This window comes from Nestor notabilis, unplaced genomic scaffold (assembly GCF_000696875.1).
Source record: "Nestor notabilis isolate BGI_N333 unplaced genomic scaffold, ASM69687v1 scaffold19114, whole genome shotgun sequence".
Taxonomy (NCBI): domain Eukaryota; kingdom Metazoa; phylum Chordata; class Aves; order Psittaciformes; family Psittacidae; genus Nestor; species Nestor notabilis.
The window spans coordinates 7,988-17,472 of NW_009926236.1; the positions used below are offsets into that span (position 1 = coordinate 7,988).

Consider the following 9,485-nt stretch of genomic DNA (forward strand, 5'->3'; position numbering starts at 1 on the left):
AGGTGTTGCGGGGGGTGCCACGGCTGAGGTGAAAGCCCAAGCGTGGCTGGTGGAGGTGGAAGTCTTGACACTTCAATGGCCACACAGAGGGGCTGTGTGTCCCGGGCTGCCTTATCAGCTGAGGACCTTGATCTGCGCCCCCTGGATGGGGGCATCCCCTTGGGTAACCTTCTGCGACACAGTCACTGGGGTTTGGTTTGGGGGGGAACACAGAGAGCAAATCTGCCACTGTGGCAGCACCGTTTTGAGGCCCATCACCCATCGCCAGCAGGCTCCTGTGAGACATGGCCACCCCCCTCACACCCCTGTGTGCTATGCCAAATCCTTTCTGCCTTCCCTGCCTCCATGACAAGCCCCAGAGCCAGCATCAGTGTAATCGGGAGGGACAGAGAGAGGAGGAACAAGGCCTCCCCCCACCACACTGCCAGCCCCCGGCCCCCACTCCTCAGGGCTGGGCCTGGGCCATCAGCCTAATAACTGGGACAAAACCTTATTCCCCAGCTATCAGCATGAGCGCCTCGCTCCTGCACGCTTCCCCATCCGTGAGAGAAGGGTTCCATCCCTGTGAGCAGGAGCAGAGCTTCCCAAAATGCCCTGTAAAATCAAGTCCAGATTCTCTCCCCCTGTGGTTATCCCGGGGACAAGCCACGGCACCAGCACGGTGAGAAGGGCTTCACCTGGCACAGAGATATGGCTTTAGAGACACAACGACGGGGGCGAGATGGGAAGAAACCAGCAGCAAGGATGAATTTCGAGGGGATTATTGCTATTATAAACCGTTGCTCAGGGATTTATAATCAAGTAATTAATTCCTGGACGAGGCGGGAGGGGGAGGGCGGCAGAGGCACTGCCGGGATTAATTGTGTTGCAGGGAAAGGCTGTCACCTCCGACTCAATTCGGGAGCATTAAGGCCTCAGACCCCTCCAGCTTTGCTGCCATGGGGCTCCTACCACTGATAATAATGAGCTAAAAAACCTCCAGCTTCCCACTGGTACTCCACATGCTGCCCAGTGCCCTCATGTGTGCACCCACCCATGCACATGGACACTGAAACAGGGTCTGAGGGGCAGTAGGAGACCCCCAGGCATGAGGGGACATTTGGTGGCGCATGCATACAGAAAGATGAGGGCCTGCAAGCATCCAAGGGCATTGCTGCTGCTGTGTTTAAGACCAGCTGAATAGGTGGGAGTGTCTACATGGAGAAAGGTCTGATGCATATAGTAAAAATCTCCTTTTTTCATCATAAAAGAGTCATTCTACAGTGGGCAGCAACCTGCTCCGGCAGCAGTGCAGGCAGGTGCATGTCAACACAACCTGCTCCCAAGCACTGCTGGTTCAAAACAGGGTTTGCAACATCCCCCCTGGCGCGGAGCACAGTGCACCTCGCTCTGGATCCTGCTCCAGCATCTGCAGGCTGGAATTTCTGCACTGAAATCACAGTCAACAGGAAAGCTGCCTGCTCCAGGGAAGGAGATGCCTTCCCGCATCCCTGCATGCAGGAGGCTGATGGAGCCTGGGAAGAGGGGCAGGTCTTGCAGCGCAGGCTGAGGTTCTTGCTCCCCAAACTGGAGAGCCAAAAGACAAGGCAAACCTTCGCACTGAGCCCTTCCCTACCCCTCCCTCCCTGCTGGCAGAGCAGGAGTCTCCACCACGAGCAGCCAGACCCACCCCGCACCAGCCCACCGGGAGGATGGCTGAGTGTGGTGGGGGCCTGGGTGCAGCCAGGTCCCCAGCCCGCATCCCCCAGATGCCAGCTGGGGCAGGGCTGGGCAAGAATGTGGGACAGGATCCAAGCATGATGGCTCACTGGACACAGAGGCCAAACCCCCATCCCACTCCGGCATCAGGCATCTGACATGGAGCTGCCCTGAGGCCGCCCTGCTCTTTGCCCCGATACTGCTGGGGTGGCCTCATGGGGGAAAGCAGGGTTTTCCATCAGTGGCAGATGCCAGGCGGGCAGAGGCCACCCTGCCAGCCCGACCAGTGTGAGGGACAGACCGAACAGCCCCAGACATGCACGTACCATCGTCCCCTTCCCACCACCCTGCAGCTGCCGTGGCAGAGCTGCCAACCTTTGTGTTTTGTAACCTCAGGGCGCTCTGCTCCTGGAATCATACAATTATGTGAAATCACAAAAACGTACATAAATATACCTATAAGCAACTTTCTGTACATATAAGTTAATTTAATAGCCCCTCACAGCTGGAAAAAAGTGACCAAAATCTAACCTACAGACATAGAAATCAGAGAGAATAGAAGACATGGAGTGTTTTCTTTAAACCTCACATTTCAGCTACTCTCTTGATTTTAGGGCGATTTAAAACCTGTACATGCCTGGGATTGCAGCGGGATAGGAGGGCTTTTCACCCACAGCAACTGAAACCTTAACAAGACACAAGGGTCTGAACTACCCCTTCTGGCACTGAGGGGTGAAATCTCATTGTCTCCGCAGCACGGGCTAAATTCCTTAGGTATTTTGAAAAGGAAAATATATCCCTTCCCCTTCCATCCCCTCCCAAATCTGGTATTTCTGAAGTCATGAACTCCTCCTCCAGGATCAGAATTTCTCAGGGTAATTTCTCATATTTCATGCATGACCTTGATGCTGAGAGAAACGCAGCTCCTTCCGTACAGGCGCCCTTCCCGGGCTCCAAGCGACTCTGTGATCCCACTTTGTCTGTACCGAGACACGCTGCCGGTCTGCAAAACGGCTGTTAAAAATGCTCTGTGTTCCAACAGCAGCCGAGAGGGAACTCATCTAACTCATTAAGAAATTAATCTGTGACCAGGGTAAGAGGCTGGTCCAGCCCCAGTGAGAGGGGCTCGTTGCTGGACACCACTTTATTCTGCTGGAGTTGCAAGTAATCTCCCCACTTCTCATGGAAAAACATAACGGGGGGAAGGCTAAGCCCTAAGAGGAGGTTAGCAAAGGTCTCTACAAACACACCATGGCCATCAACCCTGTGCAGGAGCAGGACCACTGAAGGTGGAAGGAGAAACAATCAGAGGTTATCCTTTGCTTGCTGATCAGGAGCCCCACTGCCACCGGAACAGGGTGAATCTTAGGGAGCAACTGCAGCAAGTTGGGAGGGTTTGGGGTGCTGAGGTCATGTGCTGGCAGGGAAATAAATGTTACTCGGAGGATCATTTCTATAGGAAGTAAAGCGAGTGCTGCAAGGTCTCATTCCACCCCCAGGCAGGGGATGAGGGATGTCTGCTGGGGGACTGGGCTGCCCCAACAGAGCAAACTTCCGCAACATTGAATGCTTGCAGCCAGAGTTTAGCAGCTCTGACAGCACAGGGCATCTGGGCTCCTCATCCTAGAGCCATCATCCGTCTGCAGCACCACAAGTGTCAGCTGTGTTACACACACTGGTCCAGCTCAGCCAGCCCAGCAACCCCCCACTGCAAAGGGGGGCACTGGGGTGTGGGAAGGAGCCCACACCCTCCCGAGACGTCCCAGGCAGAAAGAAGTCTGCAGGCAAGATGTCTCCATGGCTTTTTTTAGGCTGGTCTCACCACTGTCCTCTCCCAAAGGACAGGGCTAAGTCTGTGGTTGCTGCTGAGCCCATGATAACAGTGCATTACACCCCTGCCCTGCTTGGAGCAAAGCACTCCTCACATCCCCCCTTCAAAGCCCCCTGCACCCCATGGCCCTGGGGCTGGGGCTGGTGCAGCAAAATCCCATGATGTGCCCCAAGGTTTCGCCTGTTGCAAGAATGGTCCTTGTGTGCCTCCCAGGGAAAGCTGGCAGGGGAGAGCCCGCAGCACCCCTTCCCCAGGGGCTTGGGTGCTGGCCAGACCCTGCCTGACTCTCATCTGTCTCAGGAAGGAGCCTGGCAGCTGCACCAGAGCCAGAGAGGTGCCCCTCGACCTGCCGAGCAGCTCTGACTTTAAATGGGAGCTGGAGCAGTGAAAAGCCTTTCTGTGTTCATGGGGTAAAGGAAGCCCATGCAGCTCCTCTGATGTCTTAATATGTGCTGTGCATCCTACAGGGATGTTCCCCCAGCAAAAGCAACCATGTCCCACACATCAACCTGTGGGACACCTGCAGGATGCTAATTCCCAATAAACTGGGCTGAAACCAGCCACAAGTTTGGAGGGTACTACAGAGGGCAGGTGGACAAACGACAAGAGCACACAACCCTTGTTCCCATAGGAAACTGGGGGGAGCAGAAAGACAGACCGCCCCAGAGTGCCTTTAACCACAGCTGGCCCAGGGCAGGCATGATAGCTTCTCTGCCTCCCTCCTTCCTTCTCCTCTGTGCCCGGGCCTTCCCCTCACCGCCAAATCCCAGCCACTGAGTGAATAAGGACATTGTTTGCAGCCACCGGAAAGCCAGAAAGGAGGGAGCAGCTCGGAGCACAAGGAGGAGGAAGGGCAAGGAGGAGGAGGAAGGTGGAACGGGAGCAAGGAAGCCACAAAGGGCAGATGCCTGTTGCGGGAATGGCTCCAGACACCTGCAGCTCAGCCCAGGGACTGGGATCAAGGGCCCCCATTGAGACCCATGTCCCGGCACGTCGCTGGAGACGGGCCTGAAGTCACAGCGACTGAATGTTAATGCAGTGAAAGCCCTGGACCGAGGAGGCGAGTGCAACCTTTTGCCTCCCCACACCTCACAGGCTTCCTGCTCCCCGGCCTGTTTTCTGATAAAAACCCACACAATGATCTATTCTCACACCTCCTGAAAGCATCCCCCACCTGACAACACACCAGCACCTCGACACCACGCAGCTCTGGGGCATGGCATGCCAGTGCCCCCCCAAACCAGAACCTCAAACCATGAGATCCTGCACCACCACACCCTGAAAGGACCAGTCCCCATAGCTCAACTGCCCTGGAGCATTCCTCCCATTCCCCCCAGTGTGTCCTGCTGACCAGACCCAGGCAAAATCACCTCTTTCAACTCCCCACAGCCCCCACCGCACTCACATGAGGCTGATCCGCCTACAGGGACAGGAAGGAAATGTTTTCTGGTCGGGGTTTCATCTTGCACACATTTACAGTAAGCACCAAGGCAGGAGAGGAGGTCCCTGGCTGGAGCAGGAGGCCTTGCCTCCCCCAGACAGCACAGAGCACACACACGCTGCTCCAGGGTTTGGCTTTTCTCACGGTGCTCCCTGTGCAGATTGAGCTGGTTTATCCCCAGCAGGGGAAGGAAGAGGGGAGGGGAACAGCCTCCGGGATATTAATAGCTGCCCTTGCTAGGAAGGTATGGGAGCAGCAACCATGCACCACATCAGCATCAGAGACCCCCTTGCTAGCATCGAGGCGACCCGCTGAGCATCAGGAGAGCTGGCGCTTCATAGAAAGGGCTAGAGGCCAAATATTCAGCACTGGCTTGGGGGAACAGGATGCAGGGTGCCTCTCTCAAGAGCAGCTCTCCACCCTGTTCTCACGCAGGGCTGGGTGGAGATGCATCCTCCTGCCTGTCCCCATCTCCCTGTGAGATGCTGCCTGGTCTCCAAGCTTTCCCCAGTATGCGGGGAGGAAAAACCATCAGACTAAGCCCCATGTTCCATCTCCATTGGCTACCCCAGAAGGAAAGCCCCATGTCCCACCTCTGGCACACTGGTGTCAGGGCACAGGGCATCCCTACAGCAGATGGATGCTCTCGCTGAACCATGACTTTTTGCCTGCTTGGCAGTATTCAGGTTGGGCCTTGTCCGTGTGGCACTGTAGGACAGCCGTCATGGCAGACCATGCTTCTCTGCATAGCCTTGTACCACCAGACCCCGGACCACTGCGGGGCTGTGCTGGTGCCCCCAGCCCAGGACAGCTCTGCACCTTGTTTACACCCAGCAAAAAGGAAGAACTCGTTAGTAAAAGGAAAATACAAGTCATTGTGTTGTGTGGGGCCAGCAGCAGGATTTCTGGAGGCCAGGAAATGGGGACCTATTCTCTGTCAGAAAGCGACCTTCAGAAGGACCTTGAGGATGTTAATTTGCCTCCCCAGCCCTCTCTGTCTCACCCTGCTCCCCACTGCTGTGGGGGTTACTTGCAGCTGTGTCTCTTGCACAATGGAGGGAAGGAGGCTGGGGCTTTATCTGTGGTTTTCCGACTCAAACTTCAAGCCATGGCCTAGCAGCCACTGCTTTCTGTATTAGAAATGAAGATCTGCTTGGAGGGGAAAATGGGGATAAAGGAGATTTAGAACCAAGGAGACAAGGCCACCGGCTACAGAAGCATCCTCTCTGTGTCAGCAACCCTGCAAGTCCTGAAGGGAGAAGTTTTCCTGATGCCCGGTGCCCAGGATGTGCCAGGGTGATATGCCCCCAAAACAGAGGCACCCTGAATACCAAAGCCACTTTTGCAGTGTGTTGGAGGCTGTGCTGATCACGGGCCAGTGTCAGACAAGCTGCCCCCATGCAAACCGCAGCAAGAGGTGGTGAAAGCAGAGTGAACCACCTCTGCTAGTCCTGGGGCTCAAGACTCACTCACATTATGGAGAGGAGAGGAAGAAAGGAGCTGGAAACACACCTGGAAGATGAATACTGGGTTGGAGGAGCTGGTTTCCATGCCAAGCATGCAGACAGGCGAGTCCCAACTGATGCTGCAGAATCCACAGGACAGACATGAGCCTTGGTAATGCCCATGCCTTTGGCTGGCACAGGCCTGGGTGGGATCTCCTCTTCCTCCCTTCCCAGCAGAGAGAAAAGAGATTCCTTGAGCTCCTTGGTGCCCGAGGGCCTGCTTGCGCCTGCAGCCGCAGCCCAGCCACTCTCAGAACTGGTCTCTCCGTCTTGCTCCTGCACCACCCAAAAGCATCTGCTGTCCCTGTGCTGCTGGGACACAGCGTGGGAGCGTGCTTTCCCTATCCGGATGCTGTCTCTCCTGGCAGATCCAGGGCAGGAGGCAGCTGTGCCAGCAGCGCTCCCTGGCCAGCTTGCTGAAGGGAGGACAGTCCAGGCTGCCTTCACCTGGGAGCATGGAGAGCCAGCAGCAGTCACAGAGCTCAGACCTGTGTTTATGAAGGACAAGGTCTGCATCGTCTCCACCATCAGGGATGTGAGAGGAGCTCTTTTCCCCACCTCTTTTGGTTTTAGGGGGGAAAATATCCTGGTTTGGGGCTGCTTATAAATCAGTGCTTGGATTCACCCTGCTGCCATCTCTGGCACGGGGCTCTGGCTGCAGGCCCCAGCACAAGCTCACCCTGTCCAGCACGACCCAGCACCAAATGCCCTTTGAGCAACTGGCTCCAGAGCACCAGGGCACTCCGGGAAAGCACAGGGGTTTGCGACATCCCACAAAGTTTCAGACACCCAGACGCAAGTGTCTTGAGCAACCATTTCCAGCCACTTGGGACCTCAGACTCACATCAACACCTGGAACACATCTGGCCCCAGTGACCAACATCGCCTTGTGCTTCCTCCCTGCCATGCCAGAAGAGAAAATCCGGGCCCTGAAGCTACAGGGACTGGGATTCACCTGACTTCACATTTTTGGGGGCCTAAGGGGTCACGTAAGAAGTCCTGCCCTTTCCACCTTCAGTGCACTCCGTGCTTGTGGTTTCTTGAAGGTTTCAATCAATTTACATGGATGCTGCAGGGGCCCAAACCTCCTTTCCTTCCTCTTCTGTCTCTGTTTTCATACATCTGCCCCTTCCTGACCACCAATCCAGCTGAGAAATTAAGCCAGTAAAAAGATCAAACTCTTTTCATCTGGACCATCTCCCTGCACTGGCTCTCACAAGTGTTCTGCCAGCTCCAGTGGTGGCAGTCTGGGCAGCAATGGGAGGTTGTTTGTTGCTGACTCAGATGAATCACAAACTCCCGCTCCTCACACAAGCCCTGTTGCTCTGACATATCATCTGTGAGTTGCTCCTTCCATAACCCCCACCAAAAAAAAAATGAACAGGCTTTGGCAGCATCCCCAATCCTGCCTCAATCTGCTGCTCTCCCAGCCTCATCTAGCTCTGTTGAATCGCAAGATCATCCCAACATGCTGCAATCTCAGGGTCCCAGCCAGTTGCTCAGTTGTCCCCAGACTTTGGCTGGCGGGATGCTTCGCCTTCAAAAGCAGCCACCCTGCAAAGACCCACTCCCATCGCCTGGCAGCAAACCTACCCCCATCTGCAGCCCCTGCAAGATTGAGAAACCCTCACTCCCTCTTCCAAATAAACATCTTGGATTCAAGATCCTGCTGGCCTGCGTGATCTCAGAGCCTTCTCTCTGCAAGGGTGAAACACACCCAGCCTCTTCCACCCTTCCTCCCATTGCAGGCTGAGCTGTCTCTCCCCTGCCCAAAGACCTCCACTCCACACCCGCTATGGTTCAGCCCTGCCATGAGAAGACCTGAGCTCTGAACAACAGCCCCTTCAGCTTCCTACCCCCTTAATTCTGGAGGGAGCCTGGCTTGAAGATGTGGATGCACAAGCAGGTTTGGGGGGGAGTTCATACCACCAAGGAACAGAGCAGCCACAGTGATACCCACATGCACCAGTAAGTGCAAAGGCAATGACCTACAGCCATGTGCCCCATCACCATCTCATTTGGTGACCCAGAGACAAGGGGTTTGGCTGTGCAGGCAGCAAAAAGCCCCTCTCCAGACTCAGGCAGCACTAGAAAGAAAACCCTGCTTTGATTTAAAGGCCATGATTTTATTTTTTTTCCCGCCTTCCAACTGATCTAGTTAAACTTCCAACTGCTCAAGGCTATTTTAATTTGTACTGGTAAGTTAAATCAACACAAACAAGGGCAGAACAGGTTTATATGCACCTCTATTATTGGCTTGCACCAACTAGAGTGCAGCTACATTTCTCCAGGCAGGCTTTTTTTTTTTTCTAATAAAGATAAGGGGGCACTTTTTTTGTGCACCTCCAACTGACAAATGGAGCCTGAAAGTGAGTTGGGAGTCAAAGCCTTGCAGAAAGTCAAGGTGACTTATGCGCCAATAGGCTGGATTCAAAGAGCTTTGCAAAAATGCAGATCAACTAACAAGATTTATAAAACCCGTTCAGGGCTTAGAGGCTGCTTAATTCTCAGAGGTGCCAAGGAAAGTGCCTGACTCACAGAGGGATGGATGTGGCTCACAGAGGTGGCTATCTCAACCTTTCGGCTGCTTCAAGGAAAAAGGGACTCCATTTCTCTTGGAAACGAGGTTTTGACGTGCTGAGATGTTTACTCTGAGCCTTGGCTCCTCCATCACTTACTTTAAAGGAAAAGAAACCAAGTCCTACTGCTGCAGACAACTGTTACGAACATCTACCAAAAGCCTCATCAGAATCTGCTGCTCCAGCTTGCCAGCACCAGACACCACCCAGGGGAGCATGAGACTCAACCGGATTCAGCACACAAGCTGGAAAAAAATAAAGAAAAGGGAGGAAATGGAGGGAAAAAAATAAAAAGAGAACTTTGCACTTCTACAGCTCCCCCGTGTCCAGCGCTTTGCAGGCTGGAAGCAGCTCATCAGCACCTGCGGGCAGCCAGGGCGACACACAGCGAGCCCATCCACCCCTCTGCACCCAAGAGGGGACCAACCACT

The 9,485-nt window shown here is 54.6% G+C and overlaps 1 protein-coding gene across 1 annotated transcript in view; it reads right to left on the reverse strand.

The window, feature by feature from the left end:
• TRIM8 (tripartite motif containing 8) overlaps positions 1 to 9,485 on the reverse strand; it is a gene marked incomplete at its 3' end in the record, with an annotated part of 26,669 nt that overhangs the window by 3,527 nt on the left and 13,657 nt on the right. The window lies entirely within an intron of this gene.